Here is a 22,623-nt window from a genome sequence, read left to right as displayed (position 1 = left end):
TTCACAGACCCATGCAAGGTAGGATCCTTTGAATGAATGGTATTCATATGGTTGTGACCCTGGAGAGAATTTGGCAGTAGCAGGGCAACCCTTTAGCTTTAGCAAGATTTGTCTAGAAAGTCTTCCCTCCCCCCCCCTTTTTAATTTAAAAGGTAGAATGAGGCAGGGAGAGAGAGAGAGAGCTTCCATTTGTGGGCTCATTCACTAAAAAGCTATAGCAATTGGAGTTTGGCCAGGCCAACACCAGGAGTCCAAAACTCAATCTTGGTCTCCCAAGGACCAAGTTTTTGAACATCATTTGCTGCCTTCCAGGATGCACATAAGCAGGGAGCTCCATCAGTAGCCGAGAGGTGGGAACTCAGACCAGGCACTCCACTGTGAGATGCAAGAGTCCCAACCAGCAACCTAGGCAAGTAAATCACTGAGCCGGTGCCCACCCAGCCTCCTCACACATGTGCTTAGGGTAATCCATCTGGGAAGCAACAAGTCCCCAAAACCGAATGTCCGCATGTTTGGCCTCCCAAGACAATGCTCTCTCACTAACCCCCTCCCCATCCACTCTTCCCTTCTCATTGCACCTCCACATCAATCAAGCCTCAGGTGGGATGAGGTCTCTCTTGACTCATCTTAGAAATGCAGTTCACATTGATGGCGGTGGGAGCCAGGGAGCCATTCACGGAACTGCAACATAATCCAGAGATGGAAAGGACCCTAGCCTGCTGCTTTAGAGTAGAACAAAAATAATCACGGTAACAGCTTGCATGCTCCTTGATGCCTTTCATTCAATAATGTCAAGCAATTTGTCCACAAGTAATTAAGAAAACACTCCTTTGTTGTAAGTTACTAATTTACCTCCCATTTTAAAGAGAGACAGAAAGAGGCTTAATGATTTTCCCCAGGGGAGAGCAAGGGAGGTAGCAGGAGCCTTGGATGTGCAGTGATTTGTGGCCTTGGATCCCTCCAGCTCAGCTCTCTAATCCCCAATATTGGGCTCACAGATTTGCTCAGGAGCAAGCTGGCCTTGGGTCTCTTCTGGGGGTGGGGTGCTGCCCTGCTCCCTTCAAGGGCTGCCTGCTACTGCGGTGCAGGCAGCTGCACTCTCCCTTTCATCCCCTGATGTGTATCATTCTCCTCGCTGGCATTTCCAATCACTGGGAGCAGCAGAACCACGGAATGAATTGGAGCACTGTGATTCCCTCCCCCCATTGATTTGGAGGGGGTTGGGAGAGGGTGGGAGAGTAGAATGGGGTGGGGTGGGGAAAACGGGGATAGTAGAATTCTCTTCCTTGTGCCCCAACTGCACCACAGTAATGTGGGTCTTGTAGCTCAGAACTGTTTCTGCAAGCTCCCCTCTTTCCTCTCCTCCTGTCTCTGCCAAGGCTTACTCCTATTCAGAACCTGTGGGACATGCAAGTGATCTGGGTGATACTGACCACTGCTCACCTCTGCTCTCGGTCCTGGACTGCATATGAAGCCTGCTGTTCATCCGAAAGAAGTTTGGGTTTAGGAATCGAAACACTACGTGGTCATAACTGGACCATTATCCTTCTCATATCGGAATGTGGGGCATTTCAAAGCTGTTGCTACTGGAAGACAGACCATTACATTTCAACCTCTCGCTTCTGAAATCCAAGCTGATGAAGGAGAACGACAATGACTAGGTGGACTTGATACACATTTTCCCCTCAGAAACAGATTTAGAACTTGGGGAATGTCAGATGGAGGTATAAAATCTCTGTGCAATAGGCAGAGCTTGGAGAGAGGAAAGATGGAATTTATCATGGCTGTTAAAATGGTGGTGGGTGCACCTGAAGCTAAGTGTGAATTGTGTTCTTAAATAACTTCAATAATTACAGTGGCAATTAGTACAGGTAGGCACACAGGAAAGTATAATGTGCCAGCAGATAAATATACCAACAATATCAATAAAGCATTCTGCTAGCATAAACTGCAATATAAAAGCTAATTAATTACATACATAGGCATACAGGATGGGATGATTATTCATATTACCAATGACAAACAGTAGGCACAAGCAAGCAGTGTAAGCATTGAAGAAGGCAGCTTCTCCCTGCCTCTCCTTGCCAGTCTCCCACAGTTCCAAGCAAACTGTCAGCGAAGCTGGGCATCGGCCCCAGGCTGTCTGTCTCCTAGCCACTGGCCATTTGTGCATCTTGGGCCCTTCAGATGCTGTGGTGCCAAATGAAATGCTCTGAGATTATGCATATAAAAAATACTAGATTACAGAGGTTTAGTTTCAATATCTCATAATTTTTACAAGCATGAGTGGAAATTCTAACATTTTTAGATAATTTGAATTTGACAAAGTATATCATTAAAACAGTTTTTAACCTGTCTCTTTTTACCTTCTCTAACATCACTACTAGAAATTTTAGAACCGCATCCACGGCTTGAAGCAAATTTTTATTGAGCCACAAGGCTCTGGACCATTGACCTTCAGTTTGGTGAGCTGTAGAAACAAGAAGTACCCCAGGGCTGCCGTGGGCGTGCTCTGTGCTTGTGACCTCCCTGCACATAAAACACAGGAAAAGCAGACCAGGCCTGCTTCTCCATGTTGGAAAGGACAATCAAGCGATTCTCATCAATCTAGGACAAATATCTCCCAGGCACATGCTAAACAAAGCAGGGATAGGCATGTGATCTACAATGCCCACTTCCTCTTCTGGAGTCTCTGGGTTTCATTTCCAGCAACAGCATTTCACTCTAGCTAATGTAGACCCTGAGAGGCAACTGGTAATGGCTCAGGTATTCAGGTCCCCGCTATCCATGTGAGAAACCTTGATTTAATTTTCGTCTCTTCAATCAATCAGCATGGCCCAGGCACAGCCCTTGAACTCAACTGCGGAGTAAACCAGCCAGTGAGAAGGTTCTCTCTCTCTGTCCCTCTCTCTCTGTCTCTCATTCACTCACTTGCTCTTGCTCTCTCCGTTTCTCTGCTTTCTAAAAAAAAAAATGAACTAATAATAATAATAAAAGGAGCCTTGGATTTTCTGGACTATTTATGATGTTGAGCTGCAAAGCTGGAAAAAAGCAAATCACAGACTTATTACGCATTATCCAAATGCCAGCCAAGCCAGCTGATTATTCATGAGGGGAGAAGGCAAGTTAAACATGACGGCAACAGAGCTGGGAATGGAAGGTGGAGGTCCTGGTTCATTGTAATGCCTGAAGCAGATTGCCTCCGAGCCCATGGCACACTGGCTTATAGGGCATGTGCTGGGCCATGGCTCATGGTGTTTGAGCATTAGGGAAGCCTTTACAATTGTGGAGGAAACACTGTGGTGCTAACTATAACCATAACTCAGGTTCCGGTTCCTGTTTGGGTGAATTACTTAAAGCACTTAAATTTTTATTTGCATCATCTTTGCATAAATTCACATAATAAATTCAGAAGGCTTTAACTCCAAGAAGGCACAATTAAACTAGATTAAGTTAATTAGCACACCACCCTACGACTGTGTCTTGCAAGAGTAACACATTTGAAGAATGTCACAGATTTTTAAACGACTGAGTCACATGCCAGCTCAGAAACTGCGAATATACAACATACACAGAAGGGGCAGTAGGCACCCTGCTTCCTGTCTCCATGGGTCACCAGGCATAGAAGAATATTCTTAAATATCTGCGTGAGGCAGGTGTTTGACACAGCCATACATCCATCTAGGAATATCTGCCTCACTTCCATGCTGCTCTGTTTTCTCTCCAGAATCCTACTACTGCACATCCTTGGGGGTAGCAGATAACGCCTGAAGGCCTTGGGTCCCTGGCACAGGGGAGATGCCAGCTGAGTTCATGGCTCCTGACTCTGCCCTTGCCCAGCTCTGGATGTTGCAGGTTATATGCCTGAATCGACAGGTGAAAGATCTTTCTCTCTCTCTCACTCTCTCTCTCTCTACCTCTCAAATAAAATGAAAATAAGTAAAATGCCTCAAAGATTAATACAAATATTTTTGATGTCCTCCCATTGGTTTGTCTGTTTCTTTAAGATTTATTTATTTTTATTGGAAAGGCAGATTTACAGAGAAGAGGAGAGACTGAAAGATCTTCCATCCACTGGTTTGTTCCCCAAGTGGCAATGGTCAAAGCTGAGGCAATCTGAAGCCAGGAGCCAGCAATTTATTCCTGGTCTCCCACGTGGGTACCGGGTCCCAAAGCTTTGGTCCACTCTCTGCTGCTTTCGCAAGCCATAAGCAGGGAACTGGATGGGAAGTGGAGCAGACGAGACACAACCTGGCAACCATATAAAATCCCAGCACTTGTAGGTGGATATTAGCCAATTGAATCATAATGCCAGTCCCCAATTCTGCCTTTTCAAAGTATTCAATGCTCATTCAGTTCAGCCTCAGCCTGATTCTGATTAACCTGGTTCTAATTCTGACACCCAAGACCCAGAGAGGAAACGGAATTGTCTAAGATTGCGTAACCATGCAAGGGTAGCCCAGAACTAGAGAATGTCCTCTGTCCAGGTCTATTTCTAACAATGGCAATGTGAGGATGGGAGTATCAGAGTGGGCTCACAGACTGTGAAGCTAAGTGTCTAAATTCCTCAAGCTGAGTTTTCCCATGGAAAAATCCATCCTGTTCCTCAGTGACATACCTTCCTGACAATCCAACAGGGCAGTTTCAGTCAGAAATCTCAGATCCAGGGTGGATCTCAGTACCAGTTTAAGCGTCACTCTGCTTCCAATCCAGTTTCGTGCTCATGCATGCTGGGAGGCAGCACACAGTGGCTCAAATGCTTGCACCCAAGCAGGAGACTTGGATGGAGCTCTGGGCAGAATGAACCAGCAGATGGAATATCTCTTCATGTCTGCCTTTCACATGCGCAGATAGCGAACATTACAAAATCAGTCTTGGATCCCCCAGGGTCCCTAAAAGGAGATCCAGGAGGAAGCTGCAGGTTTCTGAGGGCACAGGAGCTGACTCTGCCAGAAGAGCGTCAGTAATGGACCTCTCAGGCACCCAGGCAGAGCCCCCCACAGCTGGCTTTACAGGCCAACTCTGACCCCCAGTCTTTCTCTTTTCTGTGTCACAGTACCCCCTTCTGTGTAACTCAGCATGCACATAATTACTACTCCTGGCAGGGGAAGGAGTTCTTGGGTCTCAGGAAATGACAAAACAGACTTGAAGCTCTCATTTCCTTGTTGTGTCTGGGTCTCATAGCTGCCCTACACTAACAAGTGCACACACTGTACATGTACACAAACACCTGGACAACCCTGTAAATAGAGTCAGGAGTCCTCCAGAAGGCGCAGTAATCATTCTCTTTCCTGTCATTTGTTTGTTTGGTTGGTTGGAATCACTAGAAATCCACTGATTTGCATGCTGTTTTCATAAATTTGCATAACTACATTCACATCCCCTCCCCCCTACTCCCTTCAGCATCCCACACTGCCATGGAAATGTGGCCAGTCTTCCCTTTGTGTGCGAAGGCACACAAAGCAAAGCTTTATTTCCACAAACATTACAATGAAGCTTTTCAATGCTACAGAACACAGAAGAATTTTCTCCTAATTAAAGTGCCAGTGTGAGGAATTTGTATAGTACCATTCCTTCCTCCTTGTGGCCAGTGGGTAGCTTGGAATCAGAAGAGCAGGAGGCCAGGGGAGGTGCAGAATGTCCTGCTCTGGGAGGGAAGATTCTAAATGATCCATCTGGGACAGCCTCTGGTGATCCTTTCAGCCCCCCAGGGTCCCCCTGTCTCTGGCTTGATGCTCCCACGGTAATGCTGCCAGCCACCCAGGGGACCCCGGCCCATCTGGCTTGGCTGAGAGCTCCTAGTCCCCAAGGGAGGCTGTGGGGACTGCCTGTGTGTCCATTCAGGTTTCATTTTGAACATAATGACCACACTGTGCTTGATCACCTCATTCTGATCATTCAAGACATTTTCAAGAGGATTTTTTTCAAACCCACTTATCAATGTGATGTGTGACTCCTGTTGAAATCGAAATCATGGGTACCCAGTCTTTCCCATCTCTCCCAAAATTGGCTCAGCCTGAGTGTGTGTGAGTGTCGCTCCCTCCTGTCATCTGCTGGCTTTTGCTGTATTCCTTGTGTCCCGCAACAAGGGGCCCTTCACAGCAGCCAATGGCAAGAGAAAAGCACAGGGGATGGGAACCCAATTTCTCATCAGTTCTCCAGCCACTGTATAAAGAATGACCAAAAATCAACGGAAGAAAGAAAAACTTCTCCCATGGAAAGGAAGAAAGAACTGGGAAGAGAAGCAAAACCTAAAGAGACCTTCCTCGAGGCCATTGCTCTGAGGGCTAACATGGGACAAGGACAGGACAAGGAGTTAGGAGTGTCTTTTTCCAAGGGAATATGATAGCCCACAGGCCTGAGACGCAAGCCAGTCTAAGGAACTCATACACTCTTCAATGGTCTTGGCCAACATACATATTTTTTCAACCTGAATTTCTGAATGCCTCCAACTGGAATGACAGGGCTGAGCTCGGGGTGCATTAAGTCAAGCAACCATCTGAGACCCCAGAAATCCCTATGGGACTGCCAGTTCAAGTCTTCAGTTCTGTCTTCAGTTCAAGTCGCAGGGGCTCTACTTCTGATCCAGCTCCCGGTTAATGTCCCGGCCAAAGCGACAGATGATGGTCCAAGTGCTTGGGTTCCTGCATCCACATGGGAGACCTGAGCTCCTAGCTTTGATCCCTAGACCAGATTTCTGAGGCCATCTGGGGAGTGAACCAGCAAATGGAAGACTTCTCTCTATATATGTAGGTGCACTTGTGTGACTCTGCTTTCAAATATATAAATCTTTTTTAAAAAAACTCATGAAAAAAATTAAACAAAAAATTAAAAATTGAGATGACAATCCTCTAACAAACCTATTTGCTAAACAGAGCAATAGAGAGGATTATATCCTTTAATATGCTATTTTGTAGAGTAACCCATGTATGACTTTTACAAGACTGTCCTTCATGCTTTCCATTGCTTCTTGCAGAGTAACTACAGGAGGAACATGAATGGCAGTGCCTTTTTATTGGTTCCTTTTTTTGTTGTTTGAATCAGTCCAGCCACATTTCTGGACATCCTACTTCATGTTCAATAGCATGATACAACAGGTGTATCAACTACTCTAACCCATCTAGGCCTCTCCAACCCAAACAATACCATCATCCATGGCTGGTGCTAAAATGATTACCATCCCACGGCGGTAAGCAAGCATCAGTGGATCACCAATGTTGAGGGCATTCAGTTAAAGTTTTAATCTTTTTTTAAATGATTTTTACATAGTTGATTAGAGTGAAAAGAGTCAAGGGCTACAGGAGGGGGGTAAGATCACCATTTTCACATTCTCTTTTTTTCCTTCCTGTTTCTTGGGGTAGGGAGAAAAAAAGGAGAGAAGCCACACCCAGCTTCCCAAACGCCTCTGCACCCTGAGGCCAGCCACCCGACACCACCCCAGGGTCCCCAATGTGGGGCATGCTCTGAGGGTCCTCCTGCTCAAGAGGTTTCAATAGTTCAACAGTTCTAAATTACTGCCAATCTCGCCACTCCAAGCAAGATGAAACCTCTCCAGAATCCACTGGTTGACAGTCCACCCAAGTTTTGGCCATGAATATCTGGGCAAACGGAGGAATTTTCATCTTTTTGAATACAAGCAACTCTCTGCAGTCTAAAATATCTGCTATGACTTCAATGTTTGTACCCCACCACCATCCAGACTCATGGGGTTGGTCCCCTCAAAGGCTTGTGCTCATGATGCTAAGAAGATAGAAACTTTTTTTAAAAGATTTATTTGTTTTTATTACAAAGTCAGATATACAGAGAGGAAGAGAGACAGAGAGGAAGATCTTCCATCCGATGATTCACTCCCCAAGTGACCACAATGGCCAGTGCTGCACCGATCCGAAGTCAGGAACCAGGAACCTCTTCCAGGTCTCCCACGCGGGTGCAGAGTCCCAAAACACTGGGCCGTCCTCGACTGCTTTCCCAGGCCACAAGCAGGGAGCTGGATGGGAAGTGGAGCTGTCAGGATTAGAGCCGGCGCCCATATGGGATCCCGGTGCATTCAAGGCGAGGACTTTAGCCGCTAGGCCACGCTGCCAGGCCCAAGAAGATAGAAACTTAAACCAAGGATGGAGTGTAAATGTGAGGTCTTAGGGAGATGATGAGATTGGGTCATTAGGATGACCACATAATGAAATAATTGTTAAGGAACACAAAGAACCCACTCCCGGTGCCAGGATGTGTAAGGCTCCGTGCTACTTTGGGACTTCAGCAAGAAGGCTATCCCTAGAAGCTGAACCAACAGGGCCCATCTGATCTTGGACTATGAACCTCCAAAGCTGCGAGTCGGTATAAGTTCATTCTCTTTGTAAAGTCCGTCTACCAGTGTCACGTGTGTAGCATCCCCACACACTGCTTTGAGATACCAAAGACAATGATTTAACTGTGCTCCCATGACTTCCCTCCGTCTCCAGGCACATGAGTAAATCCAGTGGGCATTGATCTATTCTCACCTTCTTCAGCTCTTCAATCAAGCTGGCCACTTCCTCCTTCTCTTGGCTCTTCTCACACCACTGTTGTTCCCTCACCTCGGTGGCGTTTTCCTCTTGCCCCTCTGTTGCTTTCCCTCCCGGTTTCCTGCGCTGACATTCCTCAGGGCTCAGACCTACACCCCTCCTCCCTTCCCTTCCTTCTGTCTTCTGTCTTCTGCATTCTCCCCCAAGGGGACATCATCATCCCCACTGTTGAAACTCATGGATATGCTAATGAGTGATACATTTATAGCAAGTGCAAACGAGTGACAACTCATGCTTCTCAGAAATCTGTATAGACAACCTACTCATTGATATTCTGAAGATCTCGGGAGTTTCTCAAACTTAACATTTTCAAAACTAACACCTTGACCAAAACCAACACATGTCTTTTCTTCTCCACTCAGCACCTGGATCTATCTTTACCTTCCTACACACCAATATCTGATCTATCAGCAAATCCTACCAATTCATCCTAAAAAAGCTGCCATGGATTTGTCTCTCCTACCACTTTGCCTGTCCAAACTACCATCATTGCTCACACCTGTTCCACCTCAGCACCTCCCCAGCTGATCTCTGCACTTCCAATTTGTTCCTCATGCAACTCAATTTAGCCAACATACAGCAGGAGAGTAAATTGTAACACAAATCATATCAACGTAAAGCATAAATTAAATCCCACCATTCCTTTGCTTAAGTCTTTAGAGGCCGTGTGTGTGGTTGCCTGATCTAGCAATTGAAATGCCAGCTGATATGCCTGGCTCTTATACCCAAATGCCTAGGCTTGAGGCCCAACTCTGTTTCTGATTCCAGCTTCCTACTAATGAAGACCCTGGAAAACAGTAAGTAATGACTCAAGTGATTGGGCTTTTGTCTGCACTGGAAGATCTGGGCTGAATTTCAGGCTTCAGCAGGGTCTAACTCCAGCTGTGGGGACATTTGGGGTATGAATCAGCAAAATGAAGCCCTGTCTGTCTTTCTATCATCTATTACCTATTACCATCAATCTTTGAGCCTCTTGCATGAGAAAAAATGTTTTAAGTTATTTAATGTTTAAGGTATTTAATAAATACTTTTATTCAATGGAAACAAACTCAAACCAAAACACACTCAACTCTTCCTCAACTAAGGACTTCGGCATGCAGATTTTAGCCTGCCTAGCACTTATGTATTCCCCTTTATTGTTTCAACACCACCTGCTCAAGAGACCCAGATTTTCACTGCCAACACATGGCATGGCTGGGAGAGTCGATCAATTTGTTCTGTCCTGTGTTGTGGTACCAGGTGTCCTCTGGAGGCTCCAATGCACTGCCATATCCTCCATGTGCATCTGGGCATGCTGTCTACTGCTCTATCTAAACCACTGAGGAGGCCCAGTTCTGACACATGCATTCCACGGTCAGATCATGGAACCTGCACTTCTCTTCATGGTTGGAGTTCTGAGCCCAGCGGTTCTTTGGGAGGATTCCCAAAGAAACCTCATCTGAGGTGATCCCAGATCTCATTCTTGTGTGTGCATGCCAATACAGAGTCTGGCACAGTCTTTCACTCCAATCAGCTTCTGTACATGCTGGTGGTTGCAATTGCTAGATCAGTTCTATCTCCATCCGTGTATTCTACGCAAACTCATGGGTGTTGACAATCCAGCCTGATCCTGCCCACTGCACACTTAGCTCTCACACAAACCAGTGGGAGCTGCAGCCTAGTCGGAGTAACCCACAATAACCCCCACCAAGTCCATCCCTGCCCTGGTTTCTGTGCTTGCCAGCATTAATAACAGACTAGTCCAGTCTGTCCCACATTCCATTCAGCTCTCATAACATGTCAATGGGCATTGAAGCCTAGTTCAACCCAACCAGCCTCACTATCCAGCACACACATGTGCTGGCAGGTGTCTATCTAGCCATCCTTTCCCCAGTACTGGTTTTCATGCTCACCAGTGGAAATGGCAACCCAAGAGTAAGTGCCCACTATTTCCCTACTGGGCCTATTTCCACTCCCAGATCTTGCACTCTCCAGGTGGCTCTGCAGTTTAACTTGACAGAATTAGCACCCAGTGCCAGCATCTGCTAGCTGATGCTTCTGCAAAGTCCACCCAACCCACACCCACTCTAACTTATGTTTGCACCAGTATGAGTAGTCAACCCAGCCTGGCTTTTCCCTGATCTAACTCACATGAGCCTAACAGGTGTTGTAGTGCTGCCCAGTCTGGTCTGCCCCCATTCCAACTCACGCCTCCCAGTGGAAGTGTCATGGCCCTGCCTAATGTAACCTGTCCCCTGTTTTGACATTCACTCAAGTACTAGGATCTAGTGCTGCCAGAAAGGCCACCAGCCCTAGCTTTCTCATGGACTGGACTGTGGTGGTTAGCATTGTTCAGTGATAACAAGTCCTACTCAGGATTCACACATAGGCTGATATATCAGTCTGACTCACAAACTGTCCAGACTCTCGCCTCAACCACTACGACTCAGTCCTCTTGCTTACCTGCAAGTACAGTGACCCTGTTGATGGGAGTCCCTCAGGATCTATTCCTCACCTACAGGGGGAGTGGCCTTATCCATGGATGTCCTTAGGCACCAATTCCACACCCCCAAGACCCCAAAGCTCACCACCGGGCAGCCAGCAGGCAGAGCCCAGTGCCAACTGGCGCACTGGCCACCCAAAAGCCCAGGACTTGCCCACCACATAGCAGCAGTGGCTGTGGCTAGAGCCCCAAGCATTGATTTCAACCTGGCTTAGGTATCCCCAGCAGCCACCAGGCTGCTGGAGGCTCCCACCACCGAAGCCCCAAGGTCAGCTTCCCCTAGGCCCTTTCTGCCACCAGGGCCCGCCCTAGCTCCCAAGAGACCCCTTCACAACATACCTACCACGAAGGGAGAAACCTCTCAGACCCAGGCAAACCCAAGCCTTGCTCACCACATGGCAGTGGTGCCTGTGGCTAGGGCCTCAAACATTGAGTGTGACCTGGCCCAGGTACCCCAGCTGCCACCAGGCTGCTGGAGGCTCCCATCACCCAGGCCCCGAGGTCAAACTTGAAAAAAAATTTTTTTTTTCAAATCCCTGCTTAGTCACTCTTTGTAAAAATAACCATCAACTGAGCCTGGCATGATGGCTCAATGGTTAAATCCTCACCTTGCAAGTTCTGGGATCCCATGTGGGTGCCAGCTCACGTCCTGGCTGCTCTATTTCGCACCCAGCAGTGGAATCTGGCCCAAAGCCTTGGGACCCTGTGTGTGAATGGAAGACGTGGGGGAAGCTCCTGGGTCCTGGTTTCAGATCGGCCCAGCTCCACCCACTGGATTTGGAGAGCGAATCAACAAATGGGAGATCTTTTTGTCTCTCCTTTCTGTAAATCTGATCCGCCTTTCTAATAAAAATAAATAAATCGTTAAGAAAAAAGAACCATCACCCCAACATTTAGACAAATTAAGTAGAGTAACTGCTGTCCAAATATTGTTAGTTGTCAAAAAGAAAAGTGTCTATATAATAACTCAAAGAGAACAAGCATGCAGTAAGATTCTCTCAGGTAAATCAGAACAAGAATTCCTAATTTTTTCACTTTGTGAATTCTTTTTATTATTATTATTATTTTAATTTTCCCTGATACATTTTTGTAGGCATAGGGATTTCCCCCCCTTGCCCTTCCCTTTCTTCCTCCCCATTTTCCTCCCCTCCGTCTTCCAACATAATATTACTATAGTATATAGTCCTTTAGTAAGTCACAAGTTTAACATTCTGCTATTTGAGCACATCATGGAATTATAGGTATGGACAAAGAAAATCTAGTATCAGACTGTAAAGGTATGTTTAACTTTTTCACTGGGAGTCATTTTATTAGAGTGTAGAGATGCCTACTGCATCGTATATTCACTAACATCAAAAGGTATCTTTGTTCACCCTGGGACTCAGGTCTTAATAAAGCTTCTAGTTAAGCAAGCCCATATACCAAGCTTGTCCTCAAATTATATTCAAATGATATGGGCTAAGAGCCTACTAACAAAGTGCTTACCTTTTTTCTCTACAATTACCATCTGTTGCATATGACAACAAAGTAGTGGGAAAGGGAACACATCTTTAAATATGTGGGCATCTAGAAAGGTTCTTTGGGGAGAATGCAACAGATAACTTTAAGAAGATTAACTGAAAAATATCTGCAGTCTCTGTAGATGACTCCATTTTTTTTAAGATTTATTTATTTTTATTGGAAAGGCAGACATACAGAGAGGGGGAGAGACAGAAAGGAAAAATCTTCCATCCCTGGTTCACTCCCAAGTGGCTGCAATGGCAGGAGCTTCTTCCAGGTCTCCCATGTGGGTGCAGCATCCCAAGGTTTTGGGCCGTCCTCGACTGCTTTCCTAGGCCACAAGTAGGAAGCTGGATGGAAGCAGGGTTGCCAGGATTAGAACCAGCGCCCATACAGGATCCCAGTGTGTGGAAGGTGAGGACTTCAGCCACTAGGCTATTGCGCCAAGCCCCCATAGATGACTTTTTGATAAATTCATAATAAAACATTATTAATATTCTCTGACCCTTTGCAATATACTTTATCAAATATAAAATACACTTTAATTTAAAATGAAAAGAATCCTAAGAAAAATACCAAGGAGGTTAGTGCTAATCTCTTCATTTTGCACGGAATAAAAGCCCTAAGTTTAGAGAGTTCTGCAGACCACCCAACAGCACAAAACTGAGCAGAAGAGCTGGGGTTGGACCCAGACGCACCCTTCAATAAAGCCTTATCCTTCGCCTCTGCTGGCTTCAAAGCTTGTTTATATTCCTGACTCTATGCTTTGCAGTTTTGAGGTCCCGCTTCTATCAACTTTGGGGGTGCTTTTCTTCTCACTTACACTTGGCAGGGTGTTTCATGCTGTGATAAAATCCTAAGCAGAGGTGTCTGGACAGAGCACTCAGTGACTGCTACAGGTGCACAGCAGCCTTTCTGGAGTCAATGACCCACACAGTGTTACTGCTCAACATCCCCTTGTTTTACATGCGAGAAAATCTAAGAAATAAAGGGACTCACCCACGATCACATAGCCTTGATGTCAAAAGTGAGAACAAACCCAGGTCCCCAGACTCCCTGTCCAAAATGCAATGAGACAGAAATAAGAGCCACAGTCTAGTATCTTTAGGAAAATATTCCTGTGTTAATATTTTATCGACTACATGGTAAATAATATATGTATTTAGAGAAGCAACATAAATATTCTATAGGCTATAGTCCAACAGTCAAGTTTGGAATTAACTTTTTGGTCCTGAAACAATGCAGTGAACGCATGGTAGACTATGAGACGTAGGATTCTGGGTACCTATCCCTGAATTGTGTTGACAATATTACAGAGGGACAGAAATCAGACTGCTCAGCCCACACAGCACGACTGCCCAGGTGTGCAGCCCACAGCAAAGGAGATGAGCAAAATGATTACACATCTCTAGGAACGAAAGCTACCCACAACAGCAAAACTCACGCCACCATAAAGGAACAGAAAACACAGAGGGGATCTGACCACCAAGGCCTCTCCAGGGCATTTCATCCGTGCTGTGGACAGCCAGGAGGTGCTCCCTGGGTCCATGGTGAAGGTCAGGGGAAGCATGGGGCAACCTGGCAGAGCCTGGATTCCATCCCAAGGCTTGGGACTGCTGGGGATAGACTGACTCTGGAAGAAATCTTTCCACCCAGATCCTTTCTCTACCCCATGTCCTGTCTGCACCTGCCAAGTTTCCAGTAGCTGTAAGTTACAGTGTATACTCCAGCAGGCATACAGAAATGGATTCCAATAAAGAAAGCAGTCTTTGGTTGTCATTAATAATCTGATTCTATTCCATAAAGGTAAAATGCCTTTCAAAAGTAACAAAATAAATCAGCAGAAACACCTACTAAAAGTAAAGGATCAATTGTTGGAGACTTTATACAAGAAACACAGAGCCACACCTATCCTAGCCAGTTGTCAATACTCTGCTCAAAACCCCACACTTCCACCCCAGTTTGTGGTCCCTCCAGCAGAATCTTCGGAGCTCCACCCAGCTGGAGCTGGTGCACAACCCCTTTCCTTGGACTTGAGCACCAACCAGAGAGTCTCAGCTCCGCCTACTTGCCCAGTTTCATGTTCTTTCAGTTTGGGGTTACAGAGAAAGAGAGGAAGCATGTTCCACAGGAGAACATTCTCATTTTGTTTTCAAAATCCAAGACTAGGAACTTTTCATTTAGTGGTAAATCATTGAGGGACCAACCTTTCAGACCAGGGAGAAGGTATATAAGGAAAAGGCAGTGAAGACACTGAAATGAAACAAGGGGGTCATTGAACTTAAGAGTGTGTGATGGGCTTGACGTGGGACACATGTGACCTGTGATGTGAGCCGCAGAGGAACAACAACGCGGTGAGACAGTCTGGTGGCGAGCAGCTGAGTGCCGCGGCAGTGAGGTAGAGGTCGCTAGCAAAGTCATGATTACGCTGGGGCTGCACCTGATCACCTAGACCACCTGCTGATGGTTTAGAAAGTAGAAGACCATTTGCTAAGTGACAGACTGATTTCACTTGATTCTAATGTTCAACAAAAGAACTCCGCCAAGCAGCAGACAATAACAACAGACGAATTTGCCGCTTTTCATCAAGCAATTTATGTGATGTTTTGAGTCCCGTAAGCATTATTCTTGCATTATGTTTACACTTTGATAGCATCTGTAGAACAGAAAATGAGTCCCTAAATATTAGATGTCATTTTAAGTAAATTGTTGTTCATTAAATCGTTGGTAGACATTGCTTTGCCTGGATGTGGTGTAGCTGTTGTAGGCAGCTCTTTTCATCCCTTTAGTTCATATCCTCTCCTCCACAAACAGCAGACTCTTGAGGGTACAGGGATGCAGCTCAGGATGGTATCCACAACCTGGACCTCACCTTAAAGCTTGACTACCTGTAGCTTTATCCAGGTGGTCTGCATATCTCAAAACAGAAGCCAAATCCTTCAAAATTCCATTGGGCCGGGATACGTCTTTACCATTATCTTTGAGAAGCACATATTTACTCTGCTCTAAATGATGAGTGTTGCCTTTTTATCCATGTTCCAATAGATATCACTGTTGGATTTTTACCACACAAATTTACCCTCCCCTCACACTCACAATAATTATTTCTGCATCATGCAACAACTCAATCCCCTCCAAATTCTGCTATTCTCTTTCTCATGGAAGCATTTGCACATAACTTGTACTACCAGCTTTCTATGTGATTTGAGCATAATCTGGTGTGTTTAATCTTGCCTCCTGGCTCCAGGCTTTTTTTTCCTTATTAAAAAAAAAGAAGAAGAAAGGAAAAAAAAACCTCAAATTGGTGTATCAGTGAGAATATGTCGAGATAACACAATGAACAACTTCCTACCCGGAGGCTGTTCCAGAAACCCAGTCATGGGCCAGATTCCTAGTCAGATGAGCCAGTGCAGCCCAGTAATATTGAACAGAGCTCCAGGATCAAGCCACATAGCACTTCCACCACCCAGCTGATGACAGCAGGGTGACGCCATTGTGCAGATGGCCAGTTTAGGCCTCAAAAGGAATACCAGGAAATCATCATTTACTGGTTATTGAGACAGGACAGCAGGGCCAAGTTGCATCCAGGACGCCTGCCTGCTGCTGAACATCCCTGAAAACACCCCCTGCTCCAACCTGCTGAGGCAGAAGCACAGCTCCAGCAACAAAGAATTTGTAACAGTTCCTGGACTTCATTTAACAAGTTGTGAAAAGGCTACTTCTTCAGGACAGACTAACACAACAGCCTTGCACCATCTGGCCAGGCCAGAGTAAGACATGAAGAGATACTTGCTATGTTCCAGCCTCAATAATGTCCCACTGTAGCGGAACACCAATTCATAGCCCATTAGCCACCACTGCAGAGCACAAAAAGAACCTAAGTTTGGGATTACTCCCTTAATGGCCTTGCTGCTCCCCTTCAAGGTCTTTTGCTTGTTTGCTTCCTGCAGCTTCCTGTTCATTTCACTCTTGAAGCTGGTGCTCCGTTTCTAAATGGTGTATGAACACTGCCGTCCCCTCTGCTGGAATATGCAGGGAAGATGAGGTGGGAAAGTGTTAGAACCTATATCCAAAGCATGAAAACAATACAGGGAGATTTCATGAGAGCCTCTGTCTCTTGCTCAGCTTCTGGGAGAAGTGAAGTTCATTTTGGAGGGTGAGTGGTGACAATGGCCTTCCTCTGGTGCTGTGTTCCCTCCCCTGGGAGGTCTCAGGGGGCCTCTCACTTCTTTTCACTGACTCTTGAGCCAAGAGTAAGTGAGATGAGGCAGAACTATACAGTCACATTTGTGTTCTGACAGATCCACAAGCTCACAGTGAATCCATTGATTATCTGTCTTAAGTATTCCATGAGTTCATTTGTTCTTCACCAGCCAGACCCGGCCTGGGTTCAGCTAAGATACTTACTTCAGTTCTCATGTCAGCTGCAGATCATGTTGGGGACACTAGCACAAATGATTCCAAGTGTCCCGTGCGCATTAGTTATGATTCAATCATTACCGTATGGGTCTTTCCTCTCCACTTATTTGACTCAGATACATTGGGAAAGTTTGGCAAGAGCACTCTCAAAGTCATCTTCCTCCTCAACTTTCTTCTCTCCCTTCCCTAAGTGATCTGTGGTGCCTCATCATGTACTTAGAACGAATGAATATGAAGTAAAGTTATTTATTTAAGATTTCACATGCAAGAACTTTAAAAGTCACTTTAAAAGTGACTGAGGAGTGGCCTTTTAGTGCAGTGGTTAGAATGCCCACATTCTACAATGAAGTGCCTGATTTGAGCCTCAGCCACTCCACTTCTAGTCTAACCTCCTGCTGTACGGTGTCTTGGGTGGAAACACACAATGGCTCAAATTCTTGGCACCTTGCCACCCTTATGGGAGATCTGGATTGAATTCTAGGTTCTGGCTTGGGCCTGGACTAGCTATGGATGTTGTGGGCATTTGGGGAGTGAACCAGCAATGCAGAACCTCATCGGCCTCTCTCTCTTTCAAATAATATTAAAATAAGTACATAGAAATAAAGAAGTGATTGAAGTCATAGCCTGAAACACAAATATGCTTGGAGATCACTATACTACTGTAAGATCTCGTTACAAAAAAAAGTTCTCATTATAATTTAACCAAATCTTTAATTATGGACTTCGATAGCTTCACTGAGTTCATTGACATATTCATCCCTCCTTAACTCCTTCTATTTCCTGTATGTCCTGGCCAGTCATTCCTCCCAGGGGTACAAACACCTGCTTTGCCTTACTCAGTTGCCTAAGTCTTTAAGCCACTCCCACTCATTTGAATATCCGCTCCCAATTTGACTCTTCAACATGGCCTCCTTTTCCATACCACTGCACTGCAATCTCTACCTAGGAAGAACAAGAGATGTTGAAGATGTTTATCTGGCATTCAAGCTAGATCAAACTAAGTTTAAACCACAGCTTTGCTCATTATTAACCACATGCCTTAACTAAGTTAACCAAGACATTGAGCTTTGTTTTTTCATGCATAAAATCAAATCAAACTATCCGTTTCCTAGCATCATTTTTGTTTTTCATGTCCTAATCGCCATGCATAGTCCAAAGGAGTTCTGACCAATTTCTCCTTTTAGCATTATATCAGAGATACTGCCCATTTGAATTACTAATTGACATAAAAATACAAGCTTTCCAATTATCATTCAAGGGGTGATGTATCCACATGTGTAAGAGAATCCATTTCCAACTCAAATGCTGGTCTTCCTATGGATCATGTGGCTTGTCTTTACTCCAGAAATTCCAATTAATTGATGGCTTAAGAATAAAAGGTTATAGATCTTAGAAGGCGTGGATAGACAGTAGGCGGATCAATCTTTAAACACATCCTCGTGGACAGAACTAGTCTGGACCAAAAGAGGCTTAACATCTACAGGAAACAGTAGAAAATACTCGGTAAGCCTGGACACTCACTGGGATGCCAGAGAGCAGAGCAAAGGAGGAAGAGACCTGTTTGTCTTAGAAACTCTTCCTTCCTGAGAAACCTCTGAGCCCAGAGGAAGGGAACCGCATTTTTTGTGGATGGCAGCAGCTTGATGATAGAGCAACCCCACGTTTGTGGAAGAGCAGAGGTCATGAGGCTCTCTAGGGCACAATTAATGTCAGGTTCTGGATTTTTTGTGGAAACTACTAAAGTCTTCAGAGCAGCCAGATACAGCTCTCATAGATTCTTTGTGGTGGCCCTAACCTAGAGTCAGAAACAAACTATATCCATGTATGAGGTCCCACTGGACACCACAACCTGCAGGTGCAAAATTGTGTTTCTCTGCTTCACATCACTGTCTGCAGAGAAAATGGCAACATTTTCACAGCACAACAAATTACTTGGAACTCCTGGAGGTGACTGGCTCAGACCACCAGCCACTTTAGATAGGAAACAGTTAAAGGCAATAATATCTCAAGTCACCTTTTTCCCTTTAACAGTATCAAAGTGTGCCATGCTTCTGTTAGAACATTTGCTTCTTTCAACAAATTCTAATGTCTCACTCCTCAAATACTGGAGGTCAATTACTGTCATCTACATGCTGTTGCTCAAGTTCACATAGTGTAACAAATTTGAATCTGGTCTGTTTGATTTCATATCTCACACGGACTATGTCATGATCTGACCTGCTTCTATAGCTGCCAAGGCTGACTTGGTCAGTCTTGGGGTTGTGGGAAGTGGTCTTGTTGAAAGGAAGGAGGAAACTGAATTCTCCTTACATCCTGTCCTTTGGTGCAGGCATCAAGGACAGATGCTCTGTGTGCTTTCAAATATGGGTCTGAAATGATCACTCCCACAGTCCTTCAAACAAATTGAAAGGCGATGCCCAGCCTAAGGGGCTAGACACCAAGGAAACCACAGGTAGTTCACAAGGCAACTGAATGAGAGCCACTCTGTGAACCACTGAGTAAGAGCCAAAGTAACCTACGAAGCAATTCTCCAAGCCAGTGATTCTCAAGACTGAATGCATCAGAATCAGCTGGGGCATCTTCCCAAGAATTTCAGATTCAGTAGATCTGAGGCATGGTTGATCATCTGAATTGTTTCCAAGTTCCCAGAAAATGCTGAACCTGTTTGTCAGGAATCATTACCTTAGTCAAAGTTAAATGTTCCATATGGTAGTCTATGGTCATCTCTGTGGTCTAGCTACTCGGCACTACCCTTAAAGGTACTTGGGTTCAACTCAGAGGTCATTACAGCGACATCCTACATGCCTTGTCTAAGCAATACCTGCTGCCAGCTGTCACCCACCTCCCAACGTTTCAGCGACTTTGACAATCTCCTGGCTCAGAGATACTGGAAGAAAGAGTGTATTGATAAAAATTCACAATCATTCATGCATTTCACCTTGGATATTTTCACAAATAATCAAGGATAAACCATAATGCTTCTGGTAGCATCATTATCACACACACAACATAAAATTACAACTAGAATTTTAACTAGCAACAAAAAATAATAGGCTTTACCTCTGTTCCCCTCCTCAGCAGCTGAAAAGAGAACACCAAGTACTAAATTTTTTAATTCGTGTTCTTGGGTTATTTATGCAATGACACAATCACAATGATGTAGGATCCTGAGTCTTTTCAGGGCATCTCTCCCTCAGCCACAATTGCTTCCCTCCTTGTATATTGAGTACAGCTGGGCACCGATTGGTTCTCCCTAAAGCTGTTTCAATCCCTGCCTGGCTTTACTCCCTTTTGGAGAGCTTGTCAAGGAAATCTGTACCTGAATTTGAGTGAGCCTCTCCCTACTTCTACCCTTTCAAGCGGAAATTGAATTTCTCCTGAAGCAGGTTCATTGGTTGTTTAGCAGGATACAGGTAAGGTGTGGGCAATTGCACATTTATCCTTGAACTTTACAAAAGCCATAGATTTCAAGAGAAAATATATCTTTTAATCCCTCTACAGCAACTCTTCCTTTTAGTAAATAACTGGCAGTTAAAAGAAACCATTATTGAACAAGACTTCAGAGTTCTTTTGTGCTTCTTAACAAGAACTTCTCAGAAGATAGGTCCCATTGTAAGTGTTTAAGAACAAGTCATATTTAGTCAAAATAGGCAATTATTTTTACTTCTTCTTAAAAACTTGGCTCACCAGCAGTTAAGTCAATGTAATAACAAGACGTGTTTGAAGGCCCCATTGTTGGTTTCAGGTTTTGTGCACCACTGGATCCATGTTTGAGGAAACATGTTTGAGGGGTCCAGGGAAGCTAGCTCCTGGGAGGACCACTTGAGAGCACCTGCCAGCGCCCATTGGAGCAAAAGATGAAGTTTGAAGCATCCTAACATCCACTTCCACCAAAACCAGTCAACAGTACCAAGGCAGAAATCACATCACTGATAAAAGTGAACATAAAAGTACAAGCAACATATTTGAGTTACCCTAAAAGAAATAAATAGGACCTACATCAAAAAACTATGAGTTTACAAGTAGTAAAAACAAAGTTTTACATTTTAAGATAGCTACATAATATTTCAAGGAAAAAAAAACAGCTTAGGGTCAAAAAAGCCAATTCTTTGGGCTTTAATATACACATGTATGTGATGCTAATAAAAAACAAATGACAGTGCAGGCCTTGGGATTAGGGCAACTGAAGCTCCCTGCAGTGTGGCGGCTGTGGGGGGTGCCCGAGCCAGGCTGCACCCAACACTAGGAACTCAGGCCAAGCAGTGGCTGAGTCTTCGGGTTTCTGTGGTCAGTGCACCAAGTGGTGCCAGGCTCTGCCTGCTGGCCACCAAGCAGCGAACTCCAGGATTTTTAGGATATTTAATTGCTGCCTAGGGACACTCATGAATAAGGTCACTGTTAGTGTAGGTAAGAGATGAAGTCTGGGTGACTCCCAGTAACGGGGTCACGAAACTTTCTTACAAGCTTGGGGACTGAGATCTGACGGTTTCAAGGGGAGTGTCCATCTACTGGGCCAGACTGATTCACCAGCCCACATGGGAATCCTGAGGTGGACTGTTAGCATAGCATCACTGACTACCATACACCAGTCCACACCAAAGCAATGGATGGGGGCCTATGTGGCAGGGCTAGGTATCAGTACCTGACTGGGTGGGGGAACAGCGGACTGGTCACACTTGGCAGGGTCAAGACACTAACAAACACACGAGAGAACTAGGTCCGGGAGTAGACTCTGTGGGGTAAGTGTGGGTCTAACCCTGTGGAAATACAGGTCCCAAAGGTTAGCTCACAAACTGGGGTGGCAATGGGTTGAGCTAGGTATGACCATGGCACCTGCCATCACTTAGGGTAAAGGGACCAATGGCGGACTGGGCAGGTCAAGGCAGCATCACCCAAATGTGCATCCTAAAATAGGATGTGGGGTGGGCCGAGTTGCAACTGGAAGAGAGTGGATCAGGCAGGGCCAAGCAAACTTCAACTCACAAGGAAAAATAGAAATCAGGATGGAGCACTGGTCTGCATGAGCCAGGGATACTAGGCCACAACATCGAAGGCAAAGGCTGAGACAGGTGAGGGGCTAAGACAACTGGGTCAGAGCAACCACTGGCACGCGCATAATCTAGGGCTGGGAATAGGCTCGATTGGGGAGCTGTGAGAGTATACCCTTGCTGGGTTAGGGTTCCCATGGGAGAGTGCAAGTGCCAAAGTGGGGACTGCGTTCTGGTCTGGATATGGCTGCAATCTCCCTTGGCACAAGTCTGGACTGGGGCTGAGCGCACCAAGTTGGACTAGATTGCCAGCACCATCTGGTGCTCTGGAGAACCTGGGTAGATGTAGGACAGACTAGGTTGGGTCTCTCCCCTACTGAGCCATGTGTGAGCAGTGTCTGGGTATGTATGAGCATTGGCTGGGCTGAAACATCCAACAGTAAGAACTGGAATAGATTGAAGGCTAGCAAAGAGGGATGGGTGGGAGGGTGGGTGGAGCTTCTCTGTTTCTCCCCTCACCCCAGATACAGGGGGAAAAAAGTGATGATATTAGTGTGGAAACAGTGGTATTACCCACTTTCCTGTAGTCCTTGACCTTTTTTTTTAAGGGTTTATTTATTCTTATTACAAAGTCAGATACACAGAGAGCAGGTGAGAGAGAGAGGAAGATCTT

The sequence above is a fragment of the Ochotona princeps genome, chromosome 23 (assembly GCF_030435755.1).
Source record: "Ochotona princeps isolate mOchPri1 chromosome 23, mOchPri1.hap1, whole genome shotgun sequence".
Lineage (NCBI taxonomy): Eukaryota > Metazoa > Chordata > Mammalia > Lagomorpha > Ochotonidae > Ochotona > Ochotona princeps.
The sequence above is the reverse complement of the archived record's forward strand: the minus strand, read 5'-3'. Positions refer to the sequence as shown.